General features: G+C 48.5%; 1 pseudogene; it reads left to right on the forward strand.

Annotated features, from left to right (window-relative positions):
• Positions 1-8,428: 8,428 nt before the first annotated feature.
• Positions 8,429-11,005, forward strand: LOC146200243 (uncharacterized; annotated as a pseudogene).
• Positions 11,006-13,253: the final 2,248 nt, after the last annotated feature.

A 13,253-nucleotide genomic window follows, 5' to 3' on the forward strand; every position in this document is an offset into this window, starting at 1 on the left:
GAGACTGAAGAGTGTATTCGTAGTTTGTATTTGGAGCTAAAATTGGGAGCGAACTACTCTTTTTATGAACTTGTTTCTGGGACATGTTGTGTCCCAATTTCTTTTTTTTTTTTTTGCTCCATCAAACACTCTTTGTTGCTCACAATGCTGGGGATGAGCACAGGTAATATGATACCAGACTTTGTTGTACCTAGTTATTCGGCCAGAAATCGCGCTGTCACTGGATTTTTACAAGAAGCTGTGTTTTCCTTTCAAATTTTGCCTGGACATTTTTTCGTGGAGTAAATTAGTACTGTAAAACCTGTATAAGGACTTGCTCAACCTCTTTGTACCGGTACCGCTATATCAATTTATATATTGTGGGGGCCCAGGACAAGAAGTTAGAAAGATGCCGGTTAAGCCGACTGTCAAATTGCTTTCTTCAAGCTTCAATCTGGTACGCCTGCCGTAGAAACGTGGCTTAATGGTTAAGGTATAATGGTACTTTGGTCCATCATCTGTACAATACGTGATAATACAGAGTAGATGGATGTGATTGACAAAGATTTTCATGTTGATTAATCTAATATATTGCTTTATCCAAAGTTAGGCTAGAATTTTTATGCCTGTATGTACTTTGCCAACCGGCAATAAAGAAACAAAACCCCTGAGTGGCACAACTGGTTCAGTGTTGCCACTCGGGTGTTTTCCCATCTAGGATTATTCCACCTAGAATCAATTTTACCGAAATTATGCTTGAACGGAAGGACATTTATGAAGAGAATGACTTTCAACCTGGCTGGTTTTCGCTGGTGACACGGTGTTTATCTTTTCTTACCTTTCAGTTGTGTTTTCTGTTGTACAGCTCAGCAACGTCTGAGTGCTTTGAAAATAGTCCGTGTACATGGCCCTTTCTGTACATAACTGCGTGTAAAAAATACCATTTCTGTAAAAAAAAAAAAAACACTGTGTGGCGCAGTTAGTTTAAGCGCTCGGATGTGGATCCAAGGGATAGATTTTCGATTCCCGGTGGAAAAAGGAGTTTGTATTGATTATAACTATCATCCACACGGTAAATAATTAAGAAGTTCATTTCACTATCTCGGTCGTGGAACAGTTGGTTAAAGCGCTCAGCTGGTGATTCAAGTGTTGGGGTTTCGATTCCCGGTGGAGGCAGGATTTATCTTACCTTCCTCGTTGTAGGTAAGGAGAATTATGATTGAGCATTGCGGTTGGTGACGTCATTTGATTTACAGCTATAATGAAACAGGACGCCAGACGCCGTGAGTGTGACACATTAACGTCTTTCGCCTTAAAACACTCAAATGATAAGAAGTGGCACTCCCGCCCTATCGCACAGGCACGCACCGTGGCCACCATGACAGTATCAAAACGCTAGGGCTGCGCGTTCTGTGTTTTAGTACGTTGGTTCTTTTGCTTTAAGTTTGCGCCTCTCTCCTCAATCCGCGTTATTCTCTGCCTTGGTACGACAGGGATTCTGCAGGTGGCGCCAAAACTCGTGCGCCGTAAAGTCGTGCGCCGTTTGTTGTTTTATCTCGCACATGCAGCAAACGTTGACGTGTACATCTTTCCCTGTGCAGAAACCATCGTTGTGTTCAACGCCGTGCTTAGGCAGGAAAGCACTATACTATCGCCGCAGCCAATCGCGCCTCGGCTAAAACTGCAACACACTCTTGCATTGTGCCGCAAACATTGTCGTTTTCATAAAGTTCCAGCAGCAAAACATGCTCGCTTTCCCTGAACGTCGCTATTTTCATGAAGTTCCATCTGCCCGGCTCCTTATTTAACCTAGGAAAATACGCCATACACATATGAAATCTCCCTAAAGAAAAAAACCGCAGCTGCCACACGGCTACCGGGACCACCTAACAACAAGGAACCAAACAAGCCCGTTGCCGAGAAGTTTACCAAGCACGAAAGCTAGCCAAGAGCAAAGCGGCAGCGGCGACCGACGACTACTGCTCGCCAAACTTGGTTCAGTGATAGTTGAACCTCTACATCTTTTCTCATTTACAGATAAAACAGACTATGTCTCCGTGTTTTTTAAGTCGCTCGCCTGTCTTCGACATGCCACACCCGCGCTTTCTGACAGCGGCCAGGTGGGAAACGCGTTTAGCGTGAAAGCACTGCTTTCCGAGGTCTAATTGACTCGTCATCACCGCTGTCAACGGCCTGCCGAACTCACAAAATACATTACGGCGGCTTTAACCTTCAAAACCTAGATAAAGAGTGAGAGCTCATGTTTGGCTCAATTGCGCTTGTTGTTATACTTTCATGTCAAAGGTCAGGTCAAAAGTCAAAGTCGTTTCGATCGTCAGAGTCAGATTGTTCCACCCAATGTCCTTGACGGAGACTGAGGTAAAGCCAGATTTTTGTATGTTTTCATTATGTTTTTGTTTAAGCTTGCCGTTACTATAACTTTTTCGAGTGAATATTTCGGGGCACTTCAAGGTTTTTCTGAGCACTTAAAATTACCCATAAATTAACCAATGCGGAAATAAGTAATCGACATATTGATGCATTTTTAAATAATATTCTAGTACTATGACATCAACTGCTCCTTTTTTCTTCGTGATATTTTGGCTAGTTCAATGCATTACTTTTTTTTTTTCTCAAATGAGCTATGTGAGCGAAGGGTCCTGGTCGTTTCTGCGTGTTCTACTTCTTTTATTATTCTAGGTTATACATGTGAGCTTCCAGATATATTTGTTTTATCTAAATTTCTTTATGCAGCTCGAATTTCATCGTATATTGGATTAAATCAATGACTTGGCAAGGAGTGCTGGAGATGTTATTGTGTTTCCTTACCCCACATTGTTCTAATCATTATCATATTTATATTCAGCTCTTCATTGTTTTAGTTTATTTTGTACGCATTTAAATGTTATCACATTGTTTTCTAATAAATTTTAGTGAGGTATTAACATACATATCTTAAAATAAAGACCGTGCTTTGGATATTTGTTTAACGGGGGAGGGTACCTCGTGAGGTGTGGGTGAGGATGATTCAATGTGTCTCCATTTTTTATGACTAAAATTGAGAAACATTGAATCATCCTCACTCACTCCTCACGAGGTATGAATCCTTGATTTTAATTTTTATATGCTGGCATGAGGCCCACTAAGTTTTGTTTAAAAATACAAGAATGATGATAAGTTGAAAAACTGACACTTGTAAAAAAAAAACGCACTGAGGAAGGTACATATACTGTATATATACATATAGCTGGCATAAAGTACACTAAGTTTTGTTTAAAAATACAAGAAAGATAATAAGTTGAAAAATTGATACTTGTAAAGAAACGCACTGGAGGAAGGTACATATACAAAACACTCTTTTCGCCAGAACAACACAAATTCACAGCAATCCTCTTTGCTATGCGTACTATTGACTGAACTAGAATAATTGCGCAATAGGATCTTTCAAGAACAAAAATATTCAACAGTAGCATTCGGTTTGTCACAACATCTTCAGTGCTATAAACATTAAGTTAAAAATACTTTTATGAGCATCCTTATTTACCTAGTTCACTGAATGCAGCAAGCATACATTTTTAGGTGCTCTGAAAGTTTCATTTCATTTCTTCTGAAGGTTGATGAGAAAATGTTCCTGATATGCACTGAAACAGCATTTTTCAGAAATTGCGCTCGAATAATTCCTCCTTCATGACACTTAAACGGACATAGTGCATATCCTTTCCCCTTTTCTTGCTCACGTATATTAGAAACCCGTTTCTGCTTCTTGACTGGGCTTTCTTTTCCTTTTTACAGTACTGAGGCCTGGACGTCCCATTTGCCCAAAGAAACATTGTGCAGCCGGTTTAGGGCCTCATGTAGGTCACCGTCGGTATTTTGACGAGCGCCTGAAGCACTTTCTTCGCATTATTTTCTTCGTTATAGTAGCCAGCTGTATTGTCTGCGTCGTCAGTCTGCCGAAGAAAGTAGAATTTATTTGTTTAATGAGAGATTACCCCGCAGCGCCCACGGGCGTTACAGCAGGCGGGGTTACAGTATAAAAAAAAAGACATCTTCATTCACACAGCACACGTTCGTTTCATTTAAGCGGTTCCGCTCTCTAATAGATGTAAGAAAAAATGAATTTGTGTAACTATCAGTTTGGGCATGATATTCTCGAATTTGAAGTGTCGTCTATGCACCTAGAGACATAGCACGTGGCTCTTTAAAATAGGCGGCTTTGTGAATACCGGTTTTATTTTGGGAAACCATAAACAACAATTTAAGCCTCAATTTTCTGCGGCGGTAGGAAAGCAGTTCCAAGTTGAGTTCATCTTTCATTTCACTTACGCTGTCGTTCCTTCCGAGTCGTTTCAAGACGAATCCGGCTCCGCGGTTTTGAATTTTTTCAATGTGCTCGACGAGCGTCTTGTTCGATGGGTCCAAACCACGCATCCGAAATAGGCCTTACAGAACTCATATAGGCCATCCTTTTTATATTGGTATGAGAACATTTCAAATTCATTCGAATGAAATTTACTGCCCTACTTTCACTAAGCACCCAGTCGTCAACATGCGTTTTCCATGAACAATCCGATGACAGCGTTACTCCTAAGTAATTATATGCAGCTTCGTTGCGTATTAGATCGTAATTAATCATATACCAGGAATCAATGTTTTTTTTTTCGTTTTGAAAAAACAGACATGAACGCACATAACTCTTGCCCCTACTTATATCTGAAATACTTGATTTGTTATCTTTATAGTCTTCTTTTATAGCAGTGCTTTGTTCATTGTGTGGGTTTTTGTCTTATCATTTACCGAGTCGTCTTTTATGACTATCGTGTCGTGGCGTTTTATTTTTTATTGTATTCTTTTATTATGTAGTGTAATGCGGATAGCGATCTATAAATATTCAATTGTTTGTAAAAGAAATTGACCTTGTTGAACTTAATCCTCAATCGTACATCGACACACGTACTTCATGGGTTCACCGGCCTAACGTTTATCTGTGTTGTCAAACCTCATAGCGGGACGACAGGCAACCGTGAAAGGGATCCCGCACCTCTGATAACTATAATTTCGGGGGTTTTCGACAATCACAAAACGTTTTTTGCACGCCCTGCGTTCACAGTTGTCTCTTCTGTGCCACTAGTAGCACTCACGGTGGGGTCAGAGTCCACAGAAACAGCCAAGCTGGTGTCACGCTCAGTTGATGGGTTGCTGGAAAAGCCCTGTGTTCCAGTAGGTCCAGGCCTCCATAGTCCAGTGATTGGCTCAGCGATTTCTTCGACTTGAGGACGTAGGTGGTCGCCATGCCTATGCCAGAGAGTACCGTCACTGAGACAGACTGTAGCTGCTGACAGACCTGTGGTGCTCGTGACACGTGCGGGTACCCACGGTGGCCCCTGACGAAAGTTCCTTGCGAGTACGTTGTCTCCCACATTCGGCAATGGAGAAGAACGGCACCCTTTATCGGCCTGTAGTTTCTGCTTCAACTGTCTCAGCAGCACTGAAGTGTGTAGATGTGGGCGAAGAACATCCAAAGGTGTCTTGAACATCCTTCCCATGAGCAATTCACACGGTGCTCTGCCTGTGACTTCATGTGGCGTGATTCTGTAATGAAATAAAAACCGCGAAATCTGGGTTTGGAAAGATCCGGATCCACTCTTCTTGATCTTGTTCTTGACCGTCTGTACGACGCGCTGTGCCGCACCATTCGAAGCTGGATGGTAGGGAGGCACAAGCATGCGACGTATTCCATTACGTGTCAAAAATTCCAAGTGCTGTTCACTTGGAAAGGTGGGCCCATTGTCGGACACGATGAGATCCGTCAGCCCATCCTGCGCAAATGCTGTTCGCAAAGCACTGACAACAGCATTCGCTGACGTTGACGCCACTGGAAAAACTTCGAACACTTTGAATAGGCGTCAACAATGACCAGGAATGTATGACCCACGAATGGGCCCCCAAAGTCAACGTGAAGCCTTGACCAGCGCCTCTGTGGAAACGTCCATGGCGTGTGCTGAATGCGTTGAGGTGCACGCAGGTAAGCTTGACAGGTTTCACAGCTCTTTACACTCTTAGCGATGTCTCCATCAATTCCCGGCCGCCAGATGTGGCTTCTGGCAATTGTCTTGCTTTTCTCAATGCCAGCATGCCCAGCATGAAGTATCATTAGGACTTGGGCTTGCAAAGATTTTGGGATAACAATTCGGGAACCCCAAAGCAAGCAACCTTCGTGGAAGCTGAGTTCGCTGCTCCTTGCTGTGAATAGATTTCTTTCTGGTCCTGCTGGAAGCTGTTCCCCTCGCAGGACATCAAGATATACATGGCTCAGGAATGGATCATTTTTTGTAGCTTGTGCCACAATGGCAGGTGACAACAGTTCTGGGTATGCTTGTTCAAGCATGAACATTTCAGCCGGTGCAGGTAGATCCACGTTGTTTGCAGGCAACGGCAACCTACTGAGAGCATCCGCGTGACCTAACTCCAGACCAGGCTTCTACGCAAGCTTGTACTTGTATGCAGAAAGTTTCAATGCCCATCTGACTAGTCGTGGTGATGCTTGCACAGGAATGGGTTTCTATTCAGTAATCCTAGTAGTGGCTTGTGATCCGTATAAGCAGTGAAAGGAGGGCCCCACAAGTACTGGTGAAACTTTTGAACACCAAATACAAAGGCTAATGCCTCTTTGTCAAGTTGGTTGTAGTTTTGCTCGGCACAAGACAAACATCTGTAGGCAAAAGCAATGGGCAGTTCTCGACTATCAGATTCTCGGTGTGCCAAAACTGCGCCGATCCCATACGGAGAGGCATCGGAGCTGAGACACAGTGGCTTCCCTAGGTCGAAACGTACTAGGACTGGGGCGGGCATTATTAACTGCTTCACCGCATTGAATGCATTTTCTTGCTCCTTTCCCCACACCCATTTCTTCTCGTTCATGAGAAGCAAATGCAAAGGGCGGAGGTGTCCGGAAAGGTTTGGTAGAAACCGCTTGTAGAAGTTCGTAAGTCCCAAAAAACTTTGAAGCTCCTTGACGTCCCGGGGTGCAGGTGCATGAAGGATGGCAGATACCTTGCTCCAACTTGGAGACAGGCCTTGTTTGCATATGATGTGCCCGAGGTATTCAACTTGTCGGAAGAAAAATGACACTTGTCGTACTTCTACTTAAGTCCAACATCACGGAGTCTAGGTAGGACCGCACTGAGGTTGCGAAGATGCTCCGAGTCATTCGAGCCAGTGACAAGGATGTCATCGAAATATACTGCAACATGTGGCAGCCCTCGGAAAAGGTTCTTCATCTCCCTTTGGAACAAGGCTGGTGCCGATGACATGCCAAAAGGAAGACGTGTATACTGGAATAATCCCATGTGTGTAGAGATTGTGACATACTTTCTAGATTCTTTGTCAAGAACTATTTGCTGGTAGGGGTCCCTCGAATCCAGCTTCGTGAACTTCTCACCTCCTGACAGCATGGCCCACAGGTCCTCAATTCTTGGAATTGGATACTTTTCCACCGTAGCCACTTTATTAACGGTAATCTTGAAATCTCCGCAAATCCTGACGCGTCCATCCTTCTTGGCCACTGGAACAATTGGTGCAGCCCAAGCTGAAGAAGTGACTGGCTCCAGGATGCCTTCCCTCACTAGGCGCTGAAGCTCTTGTGAGGCCCCCTCCTTCAGGGAAAAGGGCAGTGGGCGTGGCTTGAAAAGCTTGGGTACAGCATCTTGTGGAACATGGATTGTGGCTCCTGGACCCTTGAAAGTTCCCAAGCGCTGTTCAAACACCTCAAAAAATGCTTGAAGAATGTTAATGCCTAGTTCTCGGATCCAGTTCCGGCCCAGAAGTGTAGGTGAATGTTCCCCAGTCAGGAATAAAGATAGTACTGCTTTTCTGTCATGAAACTGCACTGTGACATCCGCTCTACCTTGAACTAGTGTGAGCTCACCCGAGTAGCTTCGCAGGAGTACATCAGACGGCATGACAGGTACCGACGGTAGCAGCTTCTGAAGACGATTTTTTCCCATGACAGAAATGCTCGTACCGGTGTCCAGCTTTATACAGAGCAGCTTAGCGCAAACGCTGACTGTCATAGTGAAGGGTGGTGACATCGCGACGGTGTCGACTGGCCACATGTCAAACACGTCGGCAGAAACGTCGTTGTCAACAGTGTTGACTGGATGCGTTCCAGGCGTTCCAGGCGCGTTCCAAGCGCGGATTGGTTCCAGGCACGGAAGCATGTTGCTTTGTGAATTTTCCCTTCCGTGATGAACGTGCTTTTTCTTCGCGTTGCACACGCGAGCAATGTATCCCTTCTTCCTGCAGTAGTTGCACGAACAACTGATCTGCTTGCACACGGACGCGAGGTGTTCGTCCCCGCAGCGGTAGAATGTGAGACGCCCCTTTGATGCCGCGACTTGATAAGTGGGCAGCGCACTTCGGCCTGAGCTCGCTATCTCTCCGGCATCATTCTTCGCAGCTTCCATGGCAAGTGCAGTTTTTTCAGCGTCTTTATACGTAAGGTCTGCTTTCTCGAGCAGCCTCGTCTGCACGGCTGTGTCGTTGATGCCGCAGACGATGCGGTCCCTCAACACGTTGCTACGCTCAGCTCCGAAGTTGCAATGTGCCGAGAAGCTTTTGAGCGACGCCTCAAAGCTACTGACTGTCTCGCCCTACGCGCGAACACACTTGTTGAACCTGAAACGCTGCGCAACAGTAGATGGCTTGGGACAGTAATGGTCACCAAGAACAGAAAGAACTTCTTGCAAGGTTTTGTCTTGCGGTTGGGTGGGTTCACGGGATCCCGCAAGAGAGCATACGTTTTCTGTCCACAGCAACTAAAGAAGACTGACTTCTTTTTCTCTTTTGCGATGTCATTCGCAATGAAAAATGCTTCAAGGCGATCCACGTAGCAAGGCCACCCGTCTCCTCCCCTCCTCCGTTGAACGCTTCGAGGGTGCCGAACAGTGGCATGACGGAATGTTTGCGCGTTGACTCGTCAGAACAACGCAGGACTCACGTGCACAGAAGGGGGCGGATGAAAGACGAACGTGAACTGGAACTTGAATTTTTTTTCCTCGTCGCCACTCTTTACGAGTTGGTGAACCGAGTAATGCCGAGAGGCGGACCGGCTCGGCGGTTGCCGTCAGCGGCTAGGCACCATGAAACGGACAATGATGCAACGCGCTCCCCTGCGCAACGAACTGGGACTTTCCGAGCCGTGTCCTTTTTATTGCCTTGCTGCAGCGCAAGTTCTATCGCGCCGGCACAGGGTGGCGCCACGAACAAACATGAGCCGAAACTGTAACACCAACCCCGTAGCATTGTGGTGGCAGCGATGGGATGGCACTCACTCCTAGCCAGCGCCCAGCGCCATACGAGACTGTCGGTAGATCTCCACGACCTAGACAACAATACCAACTCCTATGCGCGCGCCGGCAGCATCCCGGTGAAAGCCTGAAGGACCTCGGCGCTGATATCGAGCTGTTGGCGTTGCAGTCTCCACCGGGGGCGCCTGAGAACGTCATGGCTTTGATCGGCACCAAGGGCTTTCTTGACGCCATCGGGGATCCCGATGTCCAGCGCCAGGTACGTTTCGGAAGCCCTGAATCGATCCCGGCCGATTTGAATCTCGCTATCGAGGCGACAGCACAGTGGCGCAGGCGCGGTCTAGATCAAGAGGCCTGCTTATGGAGGCAGCTGGCCGAACGGGAGCGCGACTTGGAGGCCGAACGCCAGCGCACCATCTTGCACACGGTCAAGGTGAAGGAGCTGAGGCAGGAGTTGACGAACAGCTGACCAAGGTGCAGCAACATGAGAAGAACTTCAAGGCCCAGCAGAATCTTGGTCAGGAGCGGTCAGCACAGTTGCAGCGGCGGATGCAGCAGCTCGAGGTGGAGCTACAGCGGGCATGTACCTCTGTGCATGAGAGGTTACGTTCGTGAAAGTAGGAGCTGGAGCACCCCTACAGGGAGACCCTGAAGTGCGAGCGCCAGGAAGCGGAGGCTCGCCTGGCTCAGGCCCATGGGCATGCCAAAACCTTGGAGGCTGTGTGTGCTCACCTGCGGCAGCGGCTCCACCAGGAGGCCCATGAACTGGCTGCCCAACGCTGTGCCTCCGAGGAGAAGTGAGGGAACCATTAAGATGCACCAGATGTAGCTGTATGCGTAGCGGGACGAGTGGCGACATCACCTGAATGCTTTGAGCTGCGTTGCGAGGAGAAAGGTCACCTGGCCGAGGCGTTGCGTGCCCGCCTGTCCGATATAGTTGACACCCACAGCCGTGAGGTCAGCGATCTTTCACGCAAGAAGGCGGAGGCTAAGGGGGCCGAGCAGCAGCTTACTCAGGTCCGAGAAGCTGCTGTCGAGCAGCTGCGCCGGGAGTTGTACGACCAAAGTGCTAGGAATGACGAGCTGCGCACCAGGAACAGGGAGGTGGTGGAGGCCATGCGGGCATACGAATAAAAATCCGAAGCCCAAGCCATGGTGATGAGTACGGAAATGGAGACGCTGAAGACCAGGTACACGAAGGAAATCAAGAGCCTGGAAGAGAGGTTGTTGGCCTAGTGTAAGCGGAAGGAGCGGAAGCTGCTCGAGCGGTCGTTACCTACTCTCAGGGGGATGGTGGGCTTGCCCACTCGGAGTGGCTGGTGTGCTTTGAGAGAGAGCTGCGGAAAAGGCTCAAGAAGCAACAGCTACAGCGTGATATGGGCGACCACCTCGCACAGGTAGGCGGTTCCTCCACTTCAGATGTGGAGCGCCTGCAGCAGCTCACCCAGATCAACACTCGGCTGGACACGGGTATCTGGAGAGCGAAGCGTCCAAAAATCGATGTGCTCATGTTGAAGGCTTGTATAGCAGTTTTGGTTTTCGTCCTAGTGATTGCAGAAAAGGTCTCATGGACCAACATAGACCTGGCGCTCATTGGGTGCACCGGGATGAAAGAGCCAACTCCGGAAGTGGACAAGTCAAACGTGATGCCTGAGGTAGAGGGGCGTCGAGGGAGAGACCAAGGACGAGACCAAGGCCATAGAGGGAAGCAGTGGTGAGGATGACCAAGGATATCAGTCGTGAAAGTGGACAGCGAGGATGAGGACTCCCTATCGAGCAAGGAGGGTCAAGAGGAGGACGAGGACAAGAACAAGAAGCCGATAGTTGAGCCGGACACGGCGCCCACGCTAACCGGACATTGATGCCATGGGTGTCATTGTCCAGCTGAATGCCTTCAAGCTCAATCAGTTCAACTTCGACCAGGTGGTCAACAACATACGTTACATGCTCCTCAACGTCTGCGCGCCATGGCGTGGGGACTGCGTGAAGTTGGAGCTTGAGTACGCCCGCGAGGCCACCATGTTGAGGCGGCGGGCCGCGCAGACGCTGTGGGCCAAGGTGGACACCGCAGTCGAACAGAAGCTGGCTAATCGCTCAGGCTTCAACAAGTACCCTACGCTCGTCCTCTTACACCTGAGTAACCTGACCGAATATTAAAACACCTTTTTGGCCGAAGCGATCATCGATACGATGGCGGAGACGACGGACCCGCTGTTTGCATCGCCAGCAGAAGCATTGCTGGAGCTGACCGCCGCGAACTTCAGGCTCATCGGCGCCAACGCCAAGATCATGCTGGCCTACTTCTACGCCCCGTGCTGTGGCCACTGCCGCCTGAGGTACCCAAAGTTCGAGCGGGCGGCGCGACGCCTCAGGGAGTACGGCATCCCGCTGGGCAAGGTGGATGCCAGTGAGAAATGGCGCCCTGCGCGCAATGACTACGTCTCGCTGCACTTCAGTGAGCTGCCGTTGGTGCGGGACGGCAGCTCGGCCGTGCCCTCTGGCTGGTCTTCAACAGACTTCGACTGGACACTGTGCATTTCTTGGACTTAGACTGACTGTGCTTTTTAACGCGGTAGCGTTAAGGAGCTTGTGTCGCAGAAAAGCCGGTGTCGTCGGCGGCGTTGGCCGTGAGCGATAAATCCCGGCATGCACTTCACAAATAAACATGCACTTCATAAATAAAAAGCAACTTCCAAGATGGGCTGGGTGGGAATCGAACCAGGGTCTCCGGAGTGTGAGACGGAGACGCTTGAGGCGTTCGTGGCAACCCACAAGAATGTGTGCCCGGTGCCCGAATGGGTATCGAGAATTGAGCCCCTTATGCACATGAAGAGTTTTTAGCCCCTTTACATCAGTCAAGGTTTGGCTGGAAGGTTTAGCCCATACCGACGCTATGTACATTCTTCTCAAGTGTTCTTTCACTTTTGTTGTGTAGCGATGTATGCCTCAGCAGGCAATAAAAAAGTGAGACGGAGACGCTACCCCTCAGCCACGAGTTCGATGCTTGAAAGCGGTACAAAAGCGCTTCTAGTGAATGCGGTGTTGCCTTAGAAACGTGCCGTAGAACGTTATACTGCGGTGTATATCGGTAATTATGAGCATGTTACTTACAGAAGTCGCAGTTACACGAGTAGCGAAGTACATTTCCGCTACATTTCTTCTGCGCTCTGCGCACATGCAGAGCCATATTGCGGCAAACACAGAAGAACCCCTCCTCGCAACGTGCGGCGCTGCCCCGACACGTGGCGCGCCACTCGCCCCTGACGTTTCGCCGTGCACCCTCACGGGTTGTAGAATCAAGCGTCTTTCCTTTCTTTAGATCACTATCTTCGCTCACCCGCTTCTCCCCTTCGGGCCGCGCGGGTACCGGTGCGAGGATGCCCCAATACCCTTGGGTTTAATAATTTTTCTCGACGAGGTGCAATAACGCTATCGCGTTCCACTCTTGAAGGCGAAGCTTAAGCGTCCTCCAAATTTTTGAGCTTTTCCAATTGGTGTGTTGGTGTGACCTCGTGTGTTGTCGGCTATTCCCTGTGTAGTCTCTGTGTGTGTGTGTATGTCTGGTTGGACACGTTCAGCGCATTTCCTGTCACCCTGCCCCCCCCCCTCCCTCCCTGTGGTAAGATGTTAGGGTATGGAAGACAAAGCGCATGGAAGAGTGAGCGTGAGGTAGAAGACGATGAAGCCGGTAGTGTTCGGCGAGTGACTGCATCAGTAAATGTGTCTGTAATACTGCCTCGTATGCGTCCATCCTCTGCGTGTCACCCTACCCCGTAACAATAAAGAGCGCTGTATACAATTTTCCCGCTGTGATCGCACAAAAGCGGTGGCCCGTCTAAGCGTACCGAAGCACGGTCATGGTAGGGGTTTGGGAGATTGGCGACTCAAGGCTGACTGTTAGCGAAGAAATACACTGTCAAGAAGAGCATAAACACGACCCCGCACACCAAAGAAGTTGCTCTCATA

The sequence above is a fragment of the Amblyomma maculatum genome, chromosome 2, assembly GCF_055883805.1.
Source record: "Amblyomma maculatum isolate TAMU_Amacu chromosome 2, ASM5588380v1, whole genome shotgun sequence".
NCBI classification, from domain to species: Eukaryota; Metazoa; Arthropoda; class Arachnida; order Ixodida; family Ixodidae; genus Amblyomma; species Amblyomma maculatum.